We start from the raw sequence: 26,399 nt of genomic DNA, 5'->3' as shown, positions 1-26,399 counted from the left end.
AAAACACTTACAGTTTAAAACTGCATTATAGTATTATCTAAATATTGGGGGGAAATATATATCTAAACATTTGTATATAAATACATTCACGTATGTGTGTATGTGTATGGCTCAATGGTTTGCTAGTAATTGTTTAACAACTAAGACTAGGATAGAAGTGAAGGCTCTGATTTATGCCATTTGCCTGTTTCTGTGGTGTAAATACTTTCACTGTGGCTAATTTCAAGCTATGAACACATCAGCCAGTTCACACATAACAGATAGCTGCTATTTCAGCTATGGTAGTAAAGGTGGGTTGCATCTTCTTTACATTTTTCCATGTTTTCTGGTATGTTAAAAAACACAAGTTATTGGTTGGGCACGGTGGCTCACGCCTGTAATCCTAGCACTTTGGGAGGCCGAGGTGGGTGGATCACCTGAGGTCAGGAGTTTGAGACCAGCCTAGCCAACATGGCAAAATCCTGTCTCTACTGAAAACACAAAAATTAGCTGGGCATGGTGGGTGTGCACTTGCAGTCCCAGCTACACAGGAGGCTGAGGCAGGAGAATTGCTTGAAACCAGGAGGTTGTAGTGAGCTGAGACTGCACCACTGCACTCTAGCCTGGGCAACAAGAGTAAAACTCCATCTCAAAAAAAAAAAAAATTCATTTTGGTAACGGGGGAAAAGAGTATATAACAGCATCCATCCACAATTAATGCCAAGTTACTGTTTATGTAATTCCCCTTGCACTGTTAGTTTCATCTCTGATAATTTGTAGCAACATTCAGGACTTGTTTCCAGCTTTCTCCATCACATTTTAACATTATTTCTTGCCCCACCAAAACCACACAGGTTCCAAGGGGTTTCATGGTGTTGAGCATGACACAGAAACAATCACTAGCAAGTATAGAAAGTCATAGTTCTGATGCTCCTTGGATCTTATACTCAATCCTTATTTGACTCTGGATAATTATTAGTGATGAGTCTCTGGCAAAGGCTTGAAGGACCATGGGCTCCTGGGGATTGATCTGTGTTTTTCAAAAGTATCCTGATGCTCCCCACCAAGATCAATGGCATGCTTGATAAAAATTGCATCTCCCAGGCCCAACCTCAAACCAACTAAATGAGAATCACAGGTGAAGGTAAAGGCAAAGTATGCATTTCGCCATAAGCCTGCTACAGCTCGAGAGCCACTACTCCAGGAGTCATGATGGGACTTATGAGGTGCTCCTGGAAGGGGCCACAGAGGTATGCGTGGAGACCATTGTAACTTTGGGCATCTCAACATCCCTGAGCCTCCTTTACCTTGTTCATTGGCTGTCAAGCTTTTTTAAATCAAAAGGGTTCATTCTTTTTAAAATTCTTATAATGCAATATTTCAGAAGAAAAATTATATAGAATAAAGTAAACACTTATCTACCACCATGTTAAAAAATAAAATAGATACAATTCAAACCTCTTAGGTACTCATCCCCAACCCTATTTCTCTGAGACAGAAAATCTCTACCTGAAATTCATATTTATCATTTGTATCCGTGTTTTTATGCTTTAACTACATTTCAAAATAATACATCATTTTTTTTGTTTGTGTGATTTTTGTTTTGTTTTTGTTTTGAGACAGAGTCTCACTCTGTCACCCAGGCTGGAGTGCAGTGGTGTGATCTCAGCTCATTGCAACCCCCACCTCTCAAGTTCAAGTGATTCTCCTGCCTCAGCCTCCTGAGTAGCTGGGATTACAGGTGCGTGCCACTATGCCTGGCTAATTTTTGTATTTTTAGTAGAGTGGGGGTTTCACCATGTTGGCCAGACTGGTCTCAAACTCCTGACCTCAGGTGATCTGCCTGCCTTGGCCTCCTGAAGTGCTGGGATTACAGGCGTGAGCCACCGTACCTGGCTGATGTTTTTAATATTTTAAATTTCCAATAAATGATATATTTATGCATCCTTTTTTTAAAAAAAACCTCAACATTATCTATTTGGAATTTATTTATGTGTATATATATATATGAGGTTCTAATTTATTGATTTTCTCTCTGCTATACAGTATTTTATTTCATTAAATAACTGAATACAACTTATCCATTAGCCTTTTGATGGACATTTAGGTTATCTCCAATATTTCTGTTTTAAAAAATTTTAAGAATATTCTTTTATATACCTTTGCCTACTTGTATACATTCCTAGGAGGAAACTCTTACATCAAAACAAATATTGTATAAAGTGGTACAAAATAAAGTGAATACAAGTACAGATTCTCTAAAGTTGAACTAAAGGGCTCAATTTTTCACACACCCATCCCTAACCTCTCACAGCACATCGGCTTGAGTGAACTCTAAGGTTCTTTTTATTCTCTTACATGTATTTCTAAAGTGGTTGTAGGTATGGGGTTATGGTATTGCCTCCCCAATTCAACACCAGAGGACTTAAAACAAGTTCTTTACAGCGGTGAGACTACAGAGAACTTAATTCACTGAATGTCTTTTTACTTTGTTATCTCTTGAGCCAAGCCCAATGCAGTGACATACGGGGCCCCCTGGGAATGGGTATGCAGTGTTGCACTACAATGTCTTGGGCCCCCCAAGGAAGCTCACCCAGAAGAAGGAGTGCTTCCTCTGTTAGTTGCTTAGAGGGAACAAGTAGGGGGATGATTGGTCTTCTTTAATCAGTTTAAAGTCAGGAGAGAATACAGTAGTCCCCCTTTATCTGTACTTTCACTTCCCATGGTTTCACTTACCCACAGTCAACTGTGGTTGAAAAATAAGTGAGTATAGTACAATAAGATATTTTGAGAGAGACCACGTTCACATAACTTTGATGACAGTATACCGCTTATAGTTGTTCTATTTTATTATGTGCTTATTAATCTCCTACTGTGCCTAATTTTAAATTAAACCTTATTATAGGTATGTGTATATAGAAAAAACATAGTATATTTAGGGTTTGGTACTATCCAAGGTTTCAAGCACCCACTGGGAATATTGGAACATATCTCCTGAGGATAAGGAGGGACTACTGTAATCTTTTCCCATCAGGAAACTTGATGTCTTGGGAGCCCCAGAACCCTGGATTGGAATTTGTGCCAGTTAAACAAGCCCTAAACATTAAACTGACACTGGAATTCCAAGATGAAAATTCAAGCAAAAAAAGGAGAGGAGAAAAATTTGTCCTGTTTCCAAAGATGGCACTCCCAACACAGGTGTTATGAAGATGAACAGGCGGGAATGTGTAGATAACACAGACCAACCTCATTACGCTCACTGCAAAACATGCTCTAATAGGAGTGGATCTGCAGTCTGCTTCTGAACATGAAGGTTAGTGCGGTCTGCCTACATACAGACTAGCAGCCAGCCCCCAGAGTGATATGCAGGACTGCAGGTTATACCTGCAGTCACCTGCCTGAGGTTATACCATCTTCTTCTGTTCAAATCAAAAGGAAAACAAACACAAATATTATAGGAAAGATATCCTCTTAAGAAAGATGTCTTGGTAAAGTACACTTTGGTATAAATTTGTTTTCTCAGATTTTTTGTGGAGGTGAATGAGGACATTTTCATTCAGTGAGGTACCTGGTAGAAGGTTTGGGTTGCAGGGGAGATGCGTCAGAACACTGTAGCTGAGTTAGGGCTCCAGTTGGCCAGGGATAAGAGAGACTAAAGGTTCACGGGAGAACACTAAGAGGAAATCCATGGTTGGCTTTGTCTCAACTTCAAAGGACAGAACAGTGTGATAAACAGAGGAGCTGGGACTGTGGTGTGATGGTGAATATCCCTGGGAGTTGTATGTTAGACAAAGTGGATCCAGAAAGAATGCCATACCTTTCTGACAATTACTCAGAATAATTATTTCTTTTGCAATATTTCAGGTTCCTCCAGTAGCTAATACAGAAGATGTCCAATAAATGTTCATGAGTAACTAGCTGCCTTTAAGAAATGACACAGTTTCCTAATATAGCTAAAACCTATTGCTGTAAGGGGAAGCATGGCACATGCCCTGAGGGAAAAAAACGTTAGAGTAGCAAATTACCGTGTTAGGATAATATTCGGGAATTTCTTTTGCATTATCTCACAATATAAATATTTTCTGTATAACTGTTAACACTATAGATATTCCAGGCAGCTAGATTTCCCTATAATAAAGGCAATTCATTTTCTTTTTAATCGCTAGTTTCCCTTCAAAATACTTAAAGGCTTCCTATAACTTTCAGAGTAGACTATCTAGCTAAAAGCCTTTAGCAAGTAAATCCATGTCTGAGCTTGGCAGAGGTGAATGCTATCCAATTAGACTTTTAAATGTGTAAGTCTCAGGAAAATAATAAATAATGATTTGAGTGTGGGTCAGAAGCAACTGCAGGAAACAACCTATTGGAAGCTATAATTAAATCTAAATTTCAAACCATGGTTAATCACTATATCACCACATTAGATGTGTGTCCTGATAAAGATGTGATCATTTTCATTTTTCAGATGACTGCTTGTTCTCTGGGAAAGAAATTTCTAAGAATAATGCATATCTACCTGAATGTTTCCACTGATTTATTTTTGCATTACTGATACGTCAGGAAACAATGATTTTTCTTTTGAAATGTTTTCTCAGTAAGGTGTGGTAAGAAAAAATCAAATTCATAGATGATCATAAAATGTAAAGTGCACATCTGGCTTCTGCCAGTATGTAGAAAAGTAGAAAAAATGCTACTCTTATTCTTAAAACCCCAACAACAAAAAATGAGAACTAATCTGTGAAGTCACAGCTTTTCTTGAATCCATCATAGAGCTGTGGTTGCAGGGCAACCAGCCAATTCAGCATCTAAGGAAAGTCAAGATCCTTCAAGGAGACACAGGCTTGGATATTCACTTACCTGGCAGAGGTGCCACATGTTATACAAGCTGGTAAGAATTCAGCTAAAATTTTTAACAGGTCGCTAAAGGCTGAGTGTGTGACAGCATGAGGGGATAGGACCCCTGGGAGCTTCAGGCACATGGGAAAATCACACCTACCCACAAACTTTTCTCAGGGACTTTGCTGGTGCTCAAGAGAAAGACTGGGGCCAGGAGTAGGCTTCCCTTGTGGTGCCAGCCTTGGGAGGGAAGCAGCAGTCCCACAGGTCTCAGTCTGTTTGTGCTGCTATAACAAAATACCACAGACTGGGTGGCTTATAAACAACAGCAGATTATTCCTCACAGTTCTGGAGGCTAGAAAACCCAAGATCAAGGAATTGGCAAATTCAGGGTTTGGTGAGGGTCTATTTCCTGGTTCATAGGTGGTACCTTCTTGCTGTGTCCTCACATGGTGGAAGGGACAAGAGAGCACCCCGGGGACTCCTTTATAAGGGTGCTAATCCCATTCCTGAGGGCAGAGGTGACCTAATCACCACCCCAAGGCCCCACTTCCTAACACCATCGCCTTGGGGATTAAAATTTCAACATATGAATGTGGGGACTATATGCAATTTCAGACCACATTCTGTTTCCTTTTGAAGGAAACAGAATAAACCTTGCAAGAATGAATCCTGGGCCCAGATCTTTAGAGAAGCCCTACTACTTGGGGAGGGCCAGGAAACCATGCCCAGACCATTAGAGGCCTCCTCCTATGGGTTTGCTGGAATACATAAAACTACAAACTAAAAAGGGTAAATTTTACTGCATATAAATAATCCTTTACTAAAGAATAAAACAATTCTTTAAAAAATTAAAAAGAATTAGATGAACACTTGGCAAAATTTAAATGAGTTCTATAAATAGTATTATATCAATAATTTTCTGATGTTTATTATTGTACTGTGTTATATAAGAGAATGTGCTTGTTTGTAGCAAAAATACTGATGTATTAGGGGTAAATAGGTACCATATCTGAATTTTACTCTCATGTGTTTCAGAAAAATAACATGACACATACATATATATATATATGTACACACAAAGTGTTTGATACAGCAAACGTGGTAATATTAACATTTAGAGAATCTGGGTAAAGGATATATAAAAATTCTTTGTATTATCTTTGCAACTTTTTTTGAAAGTCTGAAATTATTTCAAAATAAAAGTTAAACATTAATATATAAAATGAATGAATGAATGAATGTACCAAATGGTTGCAAAAAGATGTCAGCTATCACTGCTGCAGCGGTTAAAGCATATGAGTATACAGGTACTTTGCCTACTCAAAGTTTGGGAGCCCAAAGGCTAAAAGAACATCAGAAGACCTAAAACAACCCAGCCATCCCATTACTGGGTATATACCCAAAGGATTATAAATCATGCTGCTATAAAGACACATGCACGTGTATGTTTATTGCGGCACTATTCGCAATAGCAAAGACTTGGAACCAACCCAAATGTCCATCACTGACAGACTGGATTAAGAAATGTGTCACATATACACCATGGAATACTATGCAGTCATAAAAAAGGATGAGTTCATGTCCTTCGTAGGGACATGGATGCAGCTAGAAACCACTATTCTCAGCAAACTATCACAAGAACAGAAAACCGAACACTGCATGTTCTCACTCATAGGTGGGAACTGAACAATGAGAACACTTGGACACAGGAAGGGGAACATCACACACTGGGGCCTGTTGTGAGGTGGGGGGAGGGGGGAGGGATAGCATTAGGAGATATACCTAATGTAAATGACGAGTTAATGGGTGCAGCACACCAACATGGCACATGTATACATATGTAACAAACCTGCACGTTGTGCACATGTACCCTAGAACATAAAATATAATAAAATAAATAAATAAATAATAAATAAACAAATAAATAAAATAATCATAAAAAAAGACCTAAAACAAAGCTACGGGTGTGGATTTCTTCCTATGCAGAAACAGCTTCTGCTCTTTGAATTCAGGAGGCTTCTACTGTTACCAGAAGCCTCTATGTTTCCCTAGGATTTATATTTATACCAATTTCAGTTCAATTTTTTTAAATTCTGGGGTACATGTGCAGAATATGGTTTGTTACCTAGGTATGCATGTGTCATGGTGGTTAGCTGAATCCATCAACCCATCATCTACATTAGACATTTCTCCTAATACTATCCCTCCCCTAGCCCCCTAGCCCCTGACAGGCCTTGGTGTGTGATGTTCCCCTCCCTGTGTCCATGTGTTCTTATTTTTCAACTCCCAGTTTTGAGTGAGAGCATGCGGTGTTCAGTTTCCTGTTCTTGTGTTAGTTTGCTAAGAATCATGGTTTCCAGGTTCATCCATGTCCCTGCAAAGGACAAGAATTCATCCTTTTTTACGGCTGTATAGTATTCCATGGTGTATATTGCCACATTTTCTTTATCCAGTCTATCATTAATGGGCATCTGATTGGCTCCAAGCCTTTGCTATTGTGAACAGTGCCGCAATAAACATGTGGGTGCATGTGTCTTTATAGAATGATTTATAATCCCTTGGGTATATACCCAGTAATGGGATTGCTAGGTCAAATGGTATTTCTGGTTCTAGATCCTTGAGGAATCACCACACTGTCTTCCACATGGTTGAATTAATTCACACTCCCACCAACAGTGCAAAAGCATTCTTATTTCTCCACATCCTCTCCAGCATCTGTTGTTTTCTGACTTTTTAATGATCACCATTCTAACTGGTGTGAAATGGTATCTCATTGTGGTTTTGATTTGCATTTCTCTAATGACAGTGATGATGAGCTTTTTTCACGTGTTTGCTGACTGCATAAATGTCTTCTTTTGAGAAGGGTCTGTTCATATCCTTTGCCCACCTTTTGATGGGGTTGTTATTTTCTTATAAATTTAAGTTCTTTGTAGATTCTTGATATTAGCCCCTTTGTCAGATGGATAGATCACAAAAATTTTCTCCCATTCTGTAGGTTGCCTCTTCACTCTGATGATAGTTTCTTTTGCTGTGCAGAAGCACTTTAGTCTAATTAGATCCCATTTGTCAGTTTTGGCTTTTGCTGCCATTGCTTTTGGCGTTTTCATCATGAAGTCTTTGCCCATGCCTATGTCCTGAATGGTATTGCCTAGGTATTCTTCTTTTTTTTACGGTTTTAGGTCTTACTTAAGTCTTTAATCCATCTTGAAATAATTTTTGTATAAAGTGTAAGGAAAGGGTCCTGTTTCAGTTTTCTGCATATGGCTAGCCAGTTTTCCCAACACCATTTATTAAATAGGAAATCCTTTCCTCATTGCTTGTTTTTGTCAGGTATGTCAAAGACAAGATGGTTGTGGATGTATAGTGTTATTTCTGAGGCTTCTTTCTGTTCTGTTCCATTGGTCAATATACCTGTTTTGGTACCAGTACCATGCTGTTTGGGTTACTGTAGCCTCATAGTATAGTTTGAAGTCAGGTAGCATAATCCCTCCAGCTTTGTTCTTTTTGCTTAAGATTGTCTTGGCTGTGTGGGCTCTTTTTTGATTCCATATGAAATTTAAAGTAGATTTTTCTAAATCTTTCAAGAAAGTCAATGGTAGCTTGATGGGGATCGCATTGAATCTATAAATTACTTTGGACAGTATGACCGTTTTCACAATATTAATTCTTTCTACCCATGAGCATGGAGTGCTTTTCCATTTGTTTGTGTCTTTTCTTATTTCCTTGACCAGTGGTTTGTAGTTCCCCTTGAAGAGTTCCTTCACATCCCTTGTAAGGTGTATTCCTAGGTATTTTATTCTCTTTGTAGCAATTGTGAATGGGAGTTCACTCATGATTTGGCTATCTGTTTGCCTGTTATTGGTGTGTAAGAATGCTTGTGACTTTTGCACATTGATTTTATATCCTGAGACTTTGCTGAAGTTGCTTATCAGCTTAAGGAGCTTTGGGGCTGAGATGATGGGGTTTCCTAAATATACAATCATGTCATCTGCAGAGACAATTTGATTTCCTCTCTTCCTATTTGAATAACCTTTATTTCTTTCTCTTGCCTGATTGCCTCAGCCAGAACTTCCAACACTATGTTGAATAGGAGTGGTGAGAGATGGCATCCTTGTCTTGTGCCAAATTTCAACGGGAATGCTTCCAGTTTTTGCCCATTCAGTATAATACTGACTGTGGGTTTGTCATAAATAGCTTTTATTATTTTGAGATCTGTTCCATCGATACCTAGTTCATTGAGAGTTTTTAGCATGAAGGGATGCTGAATTTTGTCGAAGGCCTTTTCTGCATCTATTGAGATAATCATGTGGTTTTTGTCATTGGTTCTGTTTAGGTGATGGATTATGTTGATTTACGTATGTTGAATCAGCCTTGCATCCCAGGGATGAAGCTGACTTGATCGTGGTGGTTAAGCTTTTTGATGTGCTGCTGGATTCAGTTTGCCAGTATTTTACTGAGAATTTTCACATTGATGTTCATCAGGAATATTGGCCTGAAATTTTCTCTTTTTGTTGTGTCTCTGCCAGGTTTTGATATCAGGATAATGCTGGTCTCATAAAATGAGTTAGGGAGGAGTCCCTCTTTTTCTGTTGTTTGGAAGTTTCAGAAGAAATGGTACCAGCTCCTCTTTGTACCGCTGTTAGAATTTGGCTGTGAATCCATCAGGTCTTGGGCTTTTTTTGCTTGGTAGGCTATTAATTACTGCCTCAATGTCAGAACTTGTTTCAGTCTGTTCAAGGATTCAACTTCTTCCTGGTTTAGACTTGGAAGGGTGTATGTGTCCAGGAACTTATGCATTTCTTCTAGATTTTCTAGTTTATTTGCATAGAGGTATTTATAGTATTCTCTGATGGTAGTCTGTATTTCTGTGGGATCAGTGGTGATATCCCCTTTATCATTTTTTATTGCGTCTATTTGATTCTTCTTTTCTTCTTTATTAGTGCAGCTAGTGGTCTATCTACTTTGTTGATCTTTTCAAGCAGCTCCTGGATTCATTGATTTTTGGAAGAGTTTTTTATGTCTCTATCTCCTTCCGTTCTGCTCTGATCTTAGTTGTTTGTTGTCTTCTACTAGCTTTTGAATCTGTTTGCTCTTGTTTCTCTAGTTCTTTAATTGTGATGTTAGGGTGTTGATTTTAGATCTTTCCCACTTTCTCTTGTGGGCACTGAGCGCTATAAATTTCCCTCTAAACACTGCTTTAGCTCTGCCTCAGAGATTCTGGTACCTTGTATCTTTGTTCTCCTTGGTTTCAAAGAATTTATTTATCTCTGCCTTAATTTCGTTATTTACCCAGTAGTCATTCAGGAGCAGGTTGTTCAGTTTCCACGTAGTTGTGCAGTTGTGAGTGAGTTTCTTAATCCTGAGTTCTAATTTCATTTCACTGTGGTCTGAGAGACTGTTTGTTATGATTTCCATTCTTTTGCATTTGCTGAGGAGTGTTTTATTTCCAATTATGTGCTCAATTTTAGAATAAGTGTGATGTAGTGCTGAGAAGAATGTATACTCTATTGATTTGGGGTGGAAGGTTCTGTAGATGTCTATTAGGTCCAGTTGGTCCACAGCTGAGTTCAAGTCCAAAATATCCTTGTTAATTTTTTGTCTCATTAATCTAATATTGACAGTGTGGTGTTAAAGTCTCCCACTATTATTGTGTGGGAGTCTAAGTCTCTTTGTAGGTTTTAAGAAGTTGCTTTATAAATCTGGGTGCTCCTGTATTAGGTGGCTATATGTTTAGGATATTTAGCTCTTCATGTTGCATTAATCCCTTTACCATTATGTAATGCCTTTCTTTGTCCTTTTTTATCTTTGTTGATTTAAAGTCTGTTTTATCAGAGACTAGGATTGCAACTCATGTTTTTTTTTTTTTTTTTGCTTTCCATTTGCTTGGTAAATACCCCTCCATCCCTTTATTTTGAGCCTATGTGTGTCCTTGTACACGAGATGGGTCTGCTGAATACAGCACACTGATGGGTCTTGACTCGTTATCCAATTTGTCAGTCTGTGTCTTTTAATCGGGGCATTTAGCCCATTTACAGTTAAGGTTAATATTGTTATGTGTGAATTTGATCCTGTCATTATGATGTTAGCTAGTTATTTTGCTCGTTAGTTGATGCAATTTCTTCAGTGTCAATGGTCTTCAGAATTTGGTATGTTTTTGCGTTGGCTAGTGCTGGTTGTTCCTTTCCGTGTTTAGTGCTTCCTTCAGGAGCTCTTGTAAAGCAGACCCAGTGGTGACAAAATCTCTCGGCATTTGCTTGTCTATGAAGGATTTTATTTCTGCTTCACTTATGAAGCTTAGTTTGACTGGATAAGAAATTCTGGATATGAAATTCTTTTAAGAATGTTGATTATTGGCTCCCACTCTCTTCTGGCTTGTAGGGTTTCTGCAGAGAAATCTGCTGTTAGTCTGATGTGCTTCACTTTGCGGATAACCTGACCTTTCTCTCTGGCTGCCCTTAACATTTTTTCCTTCATTTCAACCTTGGTGAATCTATTATGTGCCTTGGGGTTGCTCTTCTCAAGGAGTATCTTTGTGGTCGTCTCTGTAATTTCTGAATTTGAATGTTGTCCTGTCTTGCTAGGTTGGGGAAGTTCTCCTGGATAACATCCTGAAGAGTGTTTTCCAGCTTGATTCCATTCTCAATGTCACTTTCAGGTACACCAATCAAACGTAGGTTTGGTCTTTTCACATAGTCCCATATTTCTTGAAGGCTTTGTTCATTCCTTTTCATTCTTTTTTCTCTAATCTTGTCTTCATGCTTTATTTCATTAAATTTATCTTCAATCTCTGATATCCTTTCTTCCACTTGATTGATTTGGCTATTGATACTTGTGTATGCTTCACGAAGTTCTTGTGCTGTGTTTTTCAGCTCCATCAGGTCATTTATGTTCTTCTCTAAACTAGTTATTCTAGTTAGCAATTCCTCTAACCTTTTTTCAAGGTATTTAGCTTTCTTGCATTGGGTCACAACATGTTCCTTTAGCATAGAGGAGTTTGTTATTTCACCTTCTGAAGCCTACTTCTGTCAATTCATTAAATTCATTCTTCATCCAGTTTTGTTCCCTTGCTGGCGAGGAGTTGTGATCCTTTGGAGGAGAAGAGACATTCTGGTTTTTGAAATTGTCCGCATTTTCGTGCTGGTTTTTCCTCATCTTCATGGATTTATCTACCTTTGTTCTTTGATGTTAGTGACCTTCAGATGGGGTTTCTGAGTGGACATCATTTTTGTTGATGTTGATGCTTTCCTTTCTGTTTGTTAGTTTTCCTTCTAACAGTCTGGCCCCTCTGTTGCAGGTCTGCTGGAGTTTGCTGGAGGTCCACTCCAGACCCTGTTTGCCTGGGCATCACCAGTGGAGGCTGCAGAACAGCAAAGACTGCTGCCTGTTCAATCCTCTGGAAGCTTCATCCCAGAGGGGTACCCACCAGATGCCAGCCAGAGCTCTCCTGTATGAGGTGTCTGTTGTGCCCTGCTGGGAGGCCTCTTGGAGTCAGGAGACACAGGGGTCAGGGACCAACTTGAGGAGGCAGTCTGACCCTTAGCAGAGCTTGAACGCTGGGCTGGGAGATGCACTGCTCTCTTCAGAGCCAGCAGGCAGGGACGTTTAAGTCTGCTGAAGCTGCACCCACAGCCACCCCTTCCCCCAGATGCTCTGTCTGAGGGAGATGGGGGTTTTATCTATAAGCTCCTTGCTGGGGCTGCTGCCTCTTTTCAGATACGCCCTGCCCAGAGAGGAGGAATCTAGAGAGGCAGTCAGGTTACAGCAGCGTTGCTGAGCTGTGGAGGATTCCGCCCAATTGGGACTTCCCCGCAACTTTCTTTACATTGTGAGGGGAAAACTGCCTACTCAAGTCTCAGTAATGGTGGACCCCTCTCCCTGCACCAAGTTTGAGCATCCCAGGTCGACTTCAGACTGCTGTGCTGGCAGTGAGAATTTCAAGACAGTGGATCTTAGCTTGCTGGGCTCCGTGGGGGTGGGATCCACTAAAGTAGACCACTTGGCTCCCTAGCGTTAGCCCCCTTTCCAGGGGAGTGAACAGTTCTGTCTCGCTGATATTCCAGGTGCCACTGGGGTATTAAAAAAAAAAGTCCTGCAGCTAGCTCGGTGTCTGCCCAAAGGATCTCCCAGTATTGTGCTTGAAACCCAGGACCCTGTTGGTGTAGGCACCCAAGGGACTCTCCTGGTCTATGTGCTGTAAAAACTGTGGGAAAAGCATAGTATCTGGACCAGAGTGCACCATTCCTCACGGCACAGTCCCTCACAGCTTCCCTTGGCTAGGGAAGGGAGTTCCCCGACCCCTTGTGCTTCCTGGGTGAGGCAATGCCCCACCCTACTTCAGCTCACCCTCTGTGTGTTGCCCCCACTGTCTAACCAGTCGCAGTGAGATGAGCCAGGTACCTCAGTTGGAAATGCAGAAATCACCAGCCTTCTGCACTGATCTCACTGGGAGTTGCAGACCAAAGCTATTCTTATTCAGCCATCTTGCCAGCCTCCAATCCTGTATAAGCTTTCTATAAATTTGATTTTATAATATGGGAAACTAATGATATTCTGCACTTTGATATTCTTACTTTTCATAAGGTTTATTTAACTGGTTCTTAAATTCATTTGAAAATGTGTCGAAAGCTGTATTTTCTGCTGCAATTGCTGGGGTTGGTCGTGACAATAAGGAAATTCAGGATGCTACAGCTATGGAGGGTCAGTTCAGTCTTTTAAACCAGCAGGATTGTCCACTTGGACACAGCCAGTTTATAGGTCTGATGCTGGTTATCTACCCCCAGACTGTGAATTCTATCTACATAGGGATAATATAAATGCTAATGGAGAAGTAGGACACCAGGGCTGGACAGCAAGAAAAGGAGTATCTTCCCTTCCTGTATGAGTTCATGACTTCCCAACATTCCTCTGTCATCTCAGGTAATAACAGAGGTAATTATTTATAACACACTACTTATTTCTAAGAAGAGATAGGTATTTCATGTTTATGAAACTGTACTAGGAGGATCACCCTTAAGGAAAAAAATAAATGAGCTGTTCTTGGATTTCAGCACTCACTCATTGCCTCAGACTGAAATGTGGACAGTGAGAGGAAAAAACAGCTATGGGCTGGGCATGGTGGCTTAGGCCTGTAATCCCAGCACTTTGGGAGGTTGAGGGGGGAGAATTGCTTGAGGCCAGGAGCTCAAGACCAGCCTGGCCAACATAGCGAAACCCTGTCTCTACTAAAAATACCAAAAATTAGCCAGGTGTGGTGGCATGCTCCTGTAGTCCCAGCTACTCGGGAGGCTGAGGCAGGAGAATCGCTTGAACTCAGGAGATGGAGTTCTGCAGTGAGCTGAGATCACGTCACTGTACTCCAGCCGGGGCAACAGAGTGAGACTCCGTCTTAAAACAAACAAACAAACCAGCTATGGTACCCGAATGGGATTTTGGCCCAAACCCAGGCTTAATTCAGTGAAAACATTTTACCTTTTAATCTTTCTTCTTTGTACTCTTTTCATTTTACTATGAAGTTGCTTTCTTCCTTATCATTTTCCAACTTTTACAAAAAGAAAAATGGCTAAGGCCAATAATATGGCCAGTATTTCCAGCTCAAACAGAAGCTTGGGTTTCTCCTCCATTAAGATTTGCAGTCCTGTCTGATAAATCACAGAGACCTGGTTACACATTGCAAACAAATGAAACTTCTGGCTAACCATCAGTTATAGGTCAATTGGAACGTGCTTGGTTGAGATCACTTGCTGTAAAAGCTCTGAGAAGAGGAAGAATTTTACTTTTGTATAAAATTTTATTTGCTGGGATGCAATCACGCAACCATATTAAAAGTTTAAACCCATCCCCACTACTTTTTCATGACCCCCAAAACAATTTTACCATTCTTTCCTCTACTTCTCTTCTAGTTTGCCTGTCCTTCTTTCTAATTACAGTATTGCTAATTAGGAACCAGGGGAAATGTACACTTTGAAAGTGGGGAGTGAAAGCCTTCTGCTAGGTCAAATTAAAAAGCCAGGATTAAGAGGTTGACTTAGTGAGTTAATTATAATTAACAAGATGCAGTGACCTACAGGTCAACAAGTATTTGACCTGGAATCCAGGAATTACCTTTGTGTTGAAAGGGATCATTTTCTGCTTTGTGAGTACAGCTAATTCACTTGAAAAGGAAAATGTACTTCTCATTAGCCTTTGTAGTACATAAAATTGTACATATTGACAGAAGGAGCTTATCCAGAGACCCCCTAGAGCAACCCAATGGTCTGCCATTTGTGTATTGACCTCCTTCTCCCTGAAGTTCTGATCCTAATTCTCCTACTGTAATCAGCAACTGCCACTTATTGTGTGCCGACGTGCAAAGAATTGAGCTAATATACTCATTTAATTTTTGTGATAACTCTGGGAGCAAGTATATAAATGATAAAACCAAGGCTTCACTAATACTTTCACTCAAATGCAAAGCTGAGAGTCCCTCCGAACAAAGGCTTTGCTGGTTTTCATTCCCTAATACTATCTTGGTGTAGAGTAGAAGTCAGGCAGTTTCCCCTTCTCTAACTTGATAATCGACAGCTTCCAGTTTCTTAAAATCCTTTTCCTTTGTGGAATTCAATCCCTCTAACTCAATGTCCCATTTAGATATGTTAACATTCTCTAATGGGGACTCAGACAGCCTAATGCTTGTTCAATAAAGCACCCTATTTGGTCAGGAACAGAATCAATGAGTAAGTTACTTGTTATCAGGCAAGTCATTTGTTGGACTGTAGCCCTGGCTCATTTGGTACCTGGCCAGAATACAATCCTGATGGGCTTAATGGAACAAAAACATGGCTTCATTATATTTGATTTTCATTTAAATGGTGATCTAGTTCCGTTGTGTCTGGTGAAAGGCAGATAAATAGTTGACTTTTGACAGATTCAGGGACTGATTTTGAGTCTGTTCCTAAAAACAGTTTAAAACCTGCACCATTTGTACCTCTTCCCCTCTCTCCATGGCCCTCAATGCAGGGCTTTTGTTAATAACCTAAGCACTGTCAGCCATGTATAGCAAGGGTTTTCAGAAAAGTTCCCATGGAAATGTCCATGTGCTGGATCAAGATGCTGCTGACATTAATACTGATGGCTGTATCTGTTTTTTATTGCTGTTGTAATGAATTGCCATGAGTTTAGTGGTATTCTCTTACAGTTCTAGAAGTCAGAAGTCTGAAATCAGTTTCTCTGGGCTACAGTCAAAGTGTTAACAGGGCTGGTTTCCTCTAGAGGCTGTAAGGAGATAATCTATTTCCTTAATTTTTTCAGCTTTTGGTGGCCACCTGTATTCAACTGTTTTCCTCCATCTTCCCGCACTCCAGTCTGTTTCCATCATCACATTGCATCTTTCATAGTCTCTTCTCCTTCTGCCTCCCTTTTATAAAGGACACTCAGGCCTTATAGTCAAGGCCCACCCAGATAATCCAGGATAATCTCCCCATCTCAAGATTCCTTCTGCCATTTAAGGTAATATGTACTAATTCCAGGGATTCAGATGTGGACATCTTTGAGAACTATTATTCAGCTTACCATGGTGGCTTTTGCTCTATTTATGTAAAAAAGTAAGATAATAATTATATTGTCTGTAATTTACCTTAATACACTTCCATTTAGATCATATCATGAATATGTATACATGCAAGTTAACTTAATTTGAACTCTAGGGATGCTAAGTTAACACTTGAAATAGCATATTCAGTAGTCCGCACTTCTCAGGCGTGTGCTTCAACTATTGCTATCTGGATTTGCTCCAGAGGGATAATTAAAACAATCTATCTTTGATGAAATAAGGAGTGTTTAAGACATGTGGTAGCTAGAAATGTTGTACAGGTACCTTACCCCCTGCATAAATTGGGCATAAGAGTGAAGTCCACCCACCAGCCAAATAGAGCACCTAATTCTTGAGCTCCATTCAGAACAAGTGCTTCCTACTCTCATCCCATAATGAAGAATCCCTTCACGTGATGTGACTAAAAGGTTAGTTGGTCCTGTCATGAGAATATTTTTGCATTTGCCTCAGAGTGTTCATTTCATGCAAAGTGCTTTAAAATATATAGAATTGGAACTTTGGCCAATCTTTTAGTAAAAGTGTTTGTGCCTGCTTATAATAAACAGCTGAACACAAGGTAGAATTCTGTCTGAAATTTGTTTTAATTGAAACTTGCCATCTGATAGCAAAGTTGTCTAGGAGGAAGCAGGCACTCCTACTGAATTCTATTCTTCAGAGGCCATTCTTCTGATAGTCATCAAACAGAATCTAACAAATAATAAATATCCAAATTGGCTTAGCTCAGCTCTCAATACTTACAGTCAAATGTTCTCCATTTGGAGATTGTTTCCTGCAATCATTTTCTTAAACTTTTAGTTCTTGCTTCCATTTTTTTCTGTTTATAACCACTAGCAAATGATAAAGTGATTGGACAAGTAGCAAATGAATATTTGCCAATAATCTCAGCAACAGTCAAGCCACTTAACTATGTTGATTGCTTCAAGGATACATGCTTACAATTTTGATTTTCTATCCAATTCACAGAATTTAGTCCTGTTTTCTGACAATAAAATTGTTCTTAGTTTAAGTCCTAGAGTTAAATACATGAATAAGTCAGTGCAAAGGGTGCCATGGCTTTGAGGAGCTTTTCCACTTGAACTCAGTTGCATACATTAACTTGCCCTGCCCTCCTGTCTAAACAGCTGTCTGTAAAACCCGCCAAATTTCATGAATGCCTCACATGGCGTTTGAATATACTCACACCACAAGTGATAAAAAGAGAGAGACAGGGTTGGCTTTATGACAGTTGACTCTGCTACAGACAAGGATGTCTGGAATGCTCTCTTTGCCGGCCATCTGCACGATGCAGTCTCCTTGTCCTCCTGAGTGTTTAGTGGTTTGTGTGTTCAGATGTCAGTTTGCCTTTAGCTACTCTGATGCCTCTGTTGGTGCTCCCTGTATCCTCAAGGTAGGTTTCTGCCAGGGTCCCTTACTTTTACCTTCATGTTATCCTTAGCAATGTTGTCCACTTCTGACTTTAATGGTGACCCTAGAGGGCTAATCTCCAATTCTCTAGTTCCCAGTGTCAGCCCTGTCTCTTAGATCCAGGCATAACTTCATATCTGCTTTCTACAGTTTTCCATATGCTAGCCATTTCAGAACCAAATCCATCAAATGCAGGTCAGCTACATCTGCTTTTCACTCTTGGCTTTCCCTTCTCCACTCACCCCTTAGGCTCAGGATTCTTTTTGTGTTCTGACCTCTGTTTCCTGAACACTCTCATCCAGTCTGTGGGCAAGTCCCAGCCTCCCAAACACATCCAAGAAGTCTTCCCTGATCTGCCCTCACCCCAGCCAAGACTGGTATCTTCTATATCAACCCACAACTTTCTTAGAGCTCATATCTCATAACAGGCTTGGATGCTCACATCCTATCTGTCCTACTTTTCATAAACTCCCAAAGTGGAGGCATTTCTCCTTATTTCTACCTTCTGAATGCTTATTTCAGGGCCCTGCATATTGTTCTGAGATAGAAAGAATGGATGTGGAGGTTGGCCATCTTGTTGGTAGAAGTTGCCTAGAAATTATGCATCCTAAATTTTGTCTTGTTTAGTCTGGGTTCCTCTCAGGTTGATAGAAAGCAAATTTCATGACAAATTTTTGGAGTTCAATATGGAAAAGAAATAATAAAATAGGGATACATGGAAAAATGCCATCCAAGAATTCATTACGTGGTTCAATTGAAAGAAGTGTTTACAACCAGATTCTCTGGGCCTAGAATCTGGAGCTGAGTCTAGGGCCACTTTATTAAAAACTTCTGTGGCACTGTCCTCTGAGACAATTAAATAAAGCAGATAAAGGAGTTACCACAAGTTAGAAAAATACTACACTTTATTTAAGCAGCATTCTGCTGACTGCATAGGCCACTTCAGCAGAGCTGCCAGTATGTAGAGCCAGCCAGAACTGCTGACCTGTGTGGCCACAGCTGCTACAACAGCAGCAGGAATGGGGCTTCCAAGCAAAGCATTCAATCCCTCTGTATACTTTTCTGAATGAAAGGATTCCATAAAATGTTGCATGCTTTTCAAATTACTCTTCTCTTTTCCATCTATAATTAACAGACAAGAGTAGTGAAAGGCCTTCCCAGAAGCAGTGAAAGGCCAAAGCACCCTTTGTGCTCATTTAATACTTGAGTAGGCTAAACAATGGCCCCTAGATATCCAGGTCACCAACCCCAGAACCTATGAACTCTACTATCCACAGAAAAAGTTAAGGATTGTGGCATGGGTAGATTATCCTGGATTATCCATGTGAGCCCTAAATGTAACCACAAGTATTCTAAGAGCAAGGCAGAGGGAGATTTGACAGACAGGAGAGAAGAAGGCCATGCAACAGAAAATAGGGTGAAGCAAAGTCAGACAGAAAAGATGGAAACCATTGGCTTTGAAGATGGAAGAAGGAGCCACGAGCCAAGGAATATGAGGAATGTGTCTACAGAAGCTGGAAAAAACTAGGAAATGAATTCTCCCCTAGCAGAGTCTGCATGGCCAGGTGCCCTTCAGAATGTTGTAGAATGCATTCTCATGTTTGGTGGGAGGGGATCTGAAGAAGCCCTTTCTTACTTGAAAAATCAAGCACATCCCATTTGTCAATTTTGGCTTTTGTTGCTGTTGCTTTTGGTGTTTTAGACATGAGGTCCTTGCCCATGCCTATGTCCTGAATGGTATTACCTAGGTTTTCTTCTAGGGTTTTTATGGTATTAGGTCTAAAATTTAAGTCTCTAATCCATCTTGAATTAATTTTCGTATAAGGAGTAAGGAAAGGATCCAGTTTCAGCTTTCTACTTATGGCTAGCCAGTTTTCCCAGCACCATTTATTAAATAGGGAATCCTTTCCCCATTTCTTGTTTTTGTCAGGTTTGTCAAAGATCAGATGGCTGTAGATGTGTGGTATTATTTCTGAGGACTCTGTTCTGTTCCATTGGTCTATATCTCTGTTTTGGTACCAGTACCATGCTGTGCTGTTTTGGTTACTGTAGCCTTGTAGTATAGTTTGAAGTCAGGTAGCATGATGCCTTCAGGTGCTAGAGAGGATGTGGAGAAATAGAAACACTTTTACACTGTTGGTGGGATTGTAAACTAGTTCAACCATTATGGAAAACAGTATGGCGATTCCTCAAAGATCTAGAACTAGAAGTACCACATGACCCAGCCATCCCATTACTAGGTATATACCCAAAGGATTATAAATCATGCTGCTATAAAGACACATGCACACGTATGTTTATTGCGGCACTATTCACAATAGCAAAGACTTGGAGTCAACCCAAATGTCCATCACTGACAGACTGGATTAAGAAAATGTGGCACATATACACCATGGAATACTATGCAGCCATAAAAAAGGATGAGTTTGTGTCCTTTGTAGGGACATGGATGCAGCTGGAAACCATCATTCTCATCAAACTATCACAAGAACAGTAAACCAAACACCGCATGTTCTCACTCATAGGTTGGAACTGAACAATGAGATCACCTGGACTCGGGAAGGGGAACATCACACACCGGGGCCTATTATGGGGAGGGGGGAAGGGGGAGGGATTGCACTGGGAGTTATACCTGATGTGAATGACCAGTTGATGGATGCTGACGAGTTGATGGGTGCAGCACACCAACATGGCACAAGTATACATATGGAACAAACCTGCACGTTATGCATATGTACCCTAGAACTTAAAGTATAATAAAAAAATAAATAAAAAAGAAAAAGAAAAATCAAGCACATGCCTAGCAACTCCTTCCTCTTTGGCATTATGGATTTTTTGTCTACTGGATTGTTTCCAGCAGCATAAACATACGATAATATCTCACAGCTTAAAAAACAAAAAAAGCCTTCCTTAATCGCACGTTACTTCTCTATAATTCCATTTCTATACTTCTTTTTCACAAGTGTTGCCTGTATACTTTGTCTTCACTTCTTTCTTATCATTTTCTCTTTTTAAAATTTCTTATTTTAAAATCATTTCAAACTTACAGGAAAAAATTCCAAGAATAATACAAATATTTCCCATATTCCCTTTACCCTAATTCATCAATTAACAATTATTTAACAATTTATAGATGGTATTTAAAGTCTTGAGACTAGATGAGGAAGACCCAGGGCCCAGTAATGGGATTTCTTCTCTTCTATGTATACTCTCACTTTCCACATGTCCTCATTCAGTCTCAAGACTTTAAATACCACTATAAATTGTTAAATAAAACTTACATCTCTTGTCCTGACCTCTCCCCTGAACTCCAGATTTCTATCCCCAAATACCTACTTAGCAGGTCCATTTAAGGATTTAGCTGTATGTGCCCAAGTCTGAATTTCTGATTTCTCAACACCTACCCACCTCCATTCTTCCTATTATATGAAGTCTCCCATTTCAGAAAATGGAAATTTCACCTTTCCAGTTATTCAGGTCAAAAATCTTAGTTATCCTTGACTTCTCTGTCTATATTATACCCCATATTCAGTCCAGAATGCAACCACCCCTTATCACTTCCACCATCACCACCCTGCCCACACCATTTCCTGTCTGCACTTTGGCAATACATTTCTATCTTATCTCTTTTTTTGTTTTTGTCCCCTTATTGCCCATTTGTCACATACTGCCAGAACCATCCTTTTAAATCATGATTTATATCAGGTCACTCCGCTGTGCAAAACCCTTCAAGAACTTCTTATATCACAATGCTCACTGCATTCCAAATTGTCACTGATGTTCCTCAAATATAGCAGGCATGGATTATTATTCCAATCCCTAATTGATAACCCCCAAAATTTATTCTCTCCATTGCCTGAGCTTCTACCCCACTTCTAAACATGCAGGATTCAATGTTAAGAGCCAGGAATGCCGAGTACAGAAGGACAAATAACAATGCTAATAAGGGAGGCTTTTTGAAAAAAGTAAGCAAAAGCATGTAGTGACGGGGTTCTTCCAATAGGTGAGGAGTTGCCCAAAGTCTTCCTTTAATTCATGCTTTAAAATCTACCATCAATACAGCTGGCTACTGTGGGAAACTGTTCTGCACATTGACTGAGATTATTAGGATTAGTTCCAGCTCATAATTGTTAAACATCAGAACATTTTGCTTCTTCCTGTCAAGGCTTGTTGCAATGTCATCATCTTATGCAATAAGAAGAGATAAATTATAAATATCTATATGCTATGGCTCAGAAGGAATGGACTTGTTTTAGTGTGTGATATATGGGTTCAATCTTACAGTTCCCAATTCCACCTCATATATTAATTACTCTTTGTTCAATCCTTTGTTTTTTGTTTTTTGTTTGTTTGTTTGTTTGTTTGCTTGTTTTTTGAGAGAGAGTCTTGCTCTGTCGCCCAGGCTGGAGTGCAGTGGCGCGATCTTGGCTCACTGCAAGCTCCACCTCCCAGGTTCATGCCATTCTCCTGCCTCAGCCTGCCGAGTAGGTGGGACCACAGGTGCCCGCCACCATGCCCAGCTAATTTTTTGTATTTTTAGTAGAGACAGGGTTTCACCGTGTTAGCCAGGGTGGTCTTGATCTCCTGACCTTGTGATCCGCCTGCCTCAGCCTCCCAAAGTGCTGGGATTACAGGCTTGAGCCACTGCGCCTGGCCAATACTTATATCACAAATACAATTCATTGTTCAATTAGCAAATGAGAGAGTGCATGTAGTAACTGTCTCATATTTAAAGAAAATTGCTTTGTAAGGTATTTAGAGAATCAAACTAGGGAGATATAGTTCTCACTATGAGCTGAGATGAAAACGTTGACACCAGCTCTATCAGGTACTAAACAAATATCAAGGCAAAACACTAAACAAGACCAACTTATCTTTTATAAAGTAAAGGGACAACAGACTCAATCCATAGGTCCTTATTTTTTCCCCCACTGTATGTTTTGATACTTTCTTGCCAAATGGATTTAAGGGAATGTGGATGGAGACTTTATAGAATCTAATCTCTATGCACAGGGGCTTTAGCTGTGATAGTCCCTTCTATCTTCAGCACTTACCACAGTACCCAGCACATAGATGCTCATTAATATTTGTTGAATAAATGCTCTGGAAGATGGGCAAGATTATAAATACTGAGGAAAACTACAGACAGGACTCATTTTTTTCCTTGGGTAGCTACTGTGTATCCGGGTATATGTTAGGTGCTCAGGATACACAATAAACAAGACATCTACTATCTCACAGTATGGTGGTTAGATAAGAAATGATCACTCATGGTGTGAGAAGTGCTGTGATGTGGACTAGTCACAGTGTACCATGGGAGCACAGGCTTCAAGAGACAGCGAAGGCTTCTGGACGAGAGGCTATCTAATACAAGTCCTGATATATAAGTCAACCCGCTCAAGTGGGGGTGAAAGGGATCTCTCCAAGAAGAGGGAACAGCACGTGAACAAGCACGTGGCCCAGGAAACACAGCTTTCATGGGGAAGCTAAAGACTTTCAGTACAATCAGATCAAAGCCGAGGGGATGAGAAGACTTGAGAACGGGTACGTAGATCATACATGTACACTAGTTTTTGAAGCTGATCTCTTTGGCTACATGTTATAAACTGAAAGAACCATTTCAATGCCTCTTTTGACTTGTTTTCTTGATAAATAGATAGAATAGATAAAAGATAGATAAAAAATAGATAAAAGGAAATCTTTTAAAATTATAAAATGGATTTTTTATTATATACTCACACTCACATTTTACTGTGGATGAAGTTTTAGCTTATTAAAAAGTACATTCCAGAATGTTTGTTAATGGCAAATAATAGACAGACACTTCCTTACTGGACTTTGGTAAGGAAGTCAGGTAAGGATGAGTGGCACTTTTCTTAAATGTATGTACTAAACCCGGTAATGTGACTTATAATGTCTCAGCACGTAATATTGATAGACTAAGGTGATAGAAAGGATGGATTCCACCATTGTTCTTGCCAAATGTATAATGAAAATATTCATCTAGGGATAGGATTTTTGTTTTATGCTACAGTCCAGATATAAAACGCAGTTTTGTATGGTTTGATAGCTTACAATTTAGTGGGTAGATTTGTAATTAGATTTATATACCTGGCATCAATTTTGTCATAATAAAACCTTTCCATTCCATGTCTCAGCTTTTAGACACAAGCCACTAGATAAAAGTCCTTTCCTAAGAAGTTAAATTTATGTGAACTAGATTTTTGAATGCCATTTGTAATTGCCTGGATGCCTGTAATAGCCTTCTTGGTGCAATCCTGGCCCTGTTGCAGTGTATTCTCAGTCCAAGAGTCACGGTCATTTTTTTTTAATTGCACATCACTCCTTTATTAGACTGATCAGGAAAAAAGATTTAGTAAAGTTGTGCTCAAATGAACACTGGGCCCATGTGGCAGGGCAAAGCAAATAGAACATGATTCAGAAATCAGTCAGTGAAAGACACAAAACAAGGCGGGGGAGGGATTCTAAAACACACAGCAGGAGACACTCCTACCCCTGAGAGGCCAAGGAGCTTATATATGGTCTGACTTACTCTTTGAAAGAGTGACTGCCCCCAGGAGACAGTTACTCTTTCAAAGAGTAAGTCAAACCATATCATGTTGTTGGTCGAATCCCAGGAAATGGCTCCCCATTTCACTCTGAGGGAAAGCCAAGGACCTAAGAAGGCCTATGTGGCTATAGGCCCACTCCAAATTCAGTGCTGTTGCCTCCCTGACCTCATCTGCATCCACACTAGTCTCTTTTCTCCTCTTTGAACATGTCAGCCACCCTCCTGCCTCTATTGCACAAGCTCTTCCCTCTTCCTGAAATGTTCTTCCCCAAGAAATCCACAAGGCTGCCTCCCTCACCTCCTCCGGTCTCTGCTCAGATATTATCTACTCATAAGGCCATTCACTAAAATTACATCACACATCTCTATCCCCCCTATCCTGCTCTTCTTGATTTGCCATAGCAGTTTTCACCTTCCAACATACTATATAACTTTTTTATTTATTATATTTATTGCTAATAGAAGCAATATCCATAAAGTCAGGAATGTTTGTCTCTTTTGCTTATGATACATCCCAAGCACCTAGAAGAGAGCCTGGTGTGCTTACATATGTTCAATAAACATTTATTTACTATTTTATTTTAATTTTTTTTAGACAGTATCGATCTGTTGCCCAGGCATGAGTGCAGAGGCATGATCATGACTCACTGCAGTCTCAACCTCCTGTGCTCAAGCAATCCTCTGGCCTCAGCCTCCTGAGTAGCTGAGACTACAGGCATGTACCACCATGCCCAGCTAATTTCAATAATCCTTTATTGAATAAATTTCTGAAATAAAACTTTGTATAACTAGCAAGGATTGACTAGTGGAGCCAGTATCCTTCACTTTAAGCAGAAAGAAGATCTGATTTAAGAACTTGTATATGAACTAATTTTCTTTATATGTAAAACAAAAGCAGATTATATTTTGAAGGATGTATTAGCATTATTCATCTCACAACCCTGGCAAAGAGTGTGTGCACACTGTTATTTAAGTACATACATAGCAGGAAAACATACCAAATATGATTGTTTACAAAATCACCACAGTATGGTAATTTAAGATAGATTGAGGTCTGTGGAAGATTTATTTCTTTCTAAAACTGGCATAATAATCACAATGGGAACTATTAACACATCAAATTTCATTTTTCAAAACCAACAGAAGCCAGTTGGAGAACTTTCAGAAGACTAGTATTCTAATGGATTAAAAATCTATTTTCTGCTTTGAAATTTAAGAGGTACCATTTAAAGGCATAATTGCATATGCCTTTTATGAAGTCTTATAAAAGCTCACTGTCTTTATGCCAACGAAGAGGAATTGTAATGAATGTGTTAGGACTACTCTTTAAATGTCATCTCCTCAAATATGAATTCACAGGAAAAGCTGTCCATTTCCAAGACAAGCTTCCTTGCAGAAACCACAGAATTGTGAAAATCTAACAACTAGAGAGCATCAGGTGTCTCATTTATTTCTAATTTAATTATTAATCTAAGAGGACCATGGAAACTGTAACAATATTGCATAGTGATTGGCCGATCTAGTGACAGGCAACGATGGAGTAAGGTTCCTCCACCTTAACTCTTAATATATTAATATGAGTCTTTAAAAGTAGGACCTAGATAAGATCAATCAAGAATTTACTAAGTATACACCCTCTCATGGGGCAAAACCAAAGCATATAAAAGAACCAACAGACACAACACCCTTAGGTTTATTCATGTCCAATAAGTATATTCACTTTTATTGCATTCATTGTGATCCTGCTGCTTTATAGTGACAGATAACTTGGTCACAAAGGTATCAATTTAAGAAAGTCAAATCCAGCTGTACCAAGTAAGTGCCTACCTGCTAGGCCAACCCCGCATACCAACCTGTAAGAGTGAGATATTTCCACTATTGAACACTAGGATTTAGAAAATAATCACTTCACAAGTTTAGGGTTCTCTTTAATAATGGAATCCAATAATTGTTTGTTGAATTAAAGTATATATGAATGAATCATTTTGTGGGTCTAACAGTATGATTGCAGGTGGAGCT

At 39.6% G+C, this 26,399-nt stretch overlaps 1 protein-coding gene across 1 annotated transcript in view; it reads right to left on the bottom strand.

The window, feature by feature from the left end:
* COL28A1 (collagen type XXVIII alpha 1 chain) overlaps positions 1-26,399 on the bottom strand; it is a 178,608-nt gene that overhangs the window by 29,547 nt on the left and 122,662 nt on the right. The gene's annotated exons all lie outside the window — the stretch shown is intronic.

Source organism: Macaca mulatta, chromosome 3, assembly GCF_049350105.2.
Source record: "Macaca mulatta isolate MMU2019108-1 chromosome 3, T2T-MMU8v2.0, whole genome shotgun sequence".
Classification (NCBI taxonomy): Eukaryota; Metazoa; Chordata; class Mammalia; order Primates; family Cercopithecidae; genus Macaca; species Macaca mulatta.
This window is presented reverse-complemented; position numbering and strand designations above follow the sequence as displayed.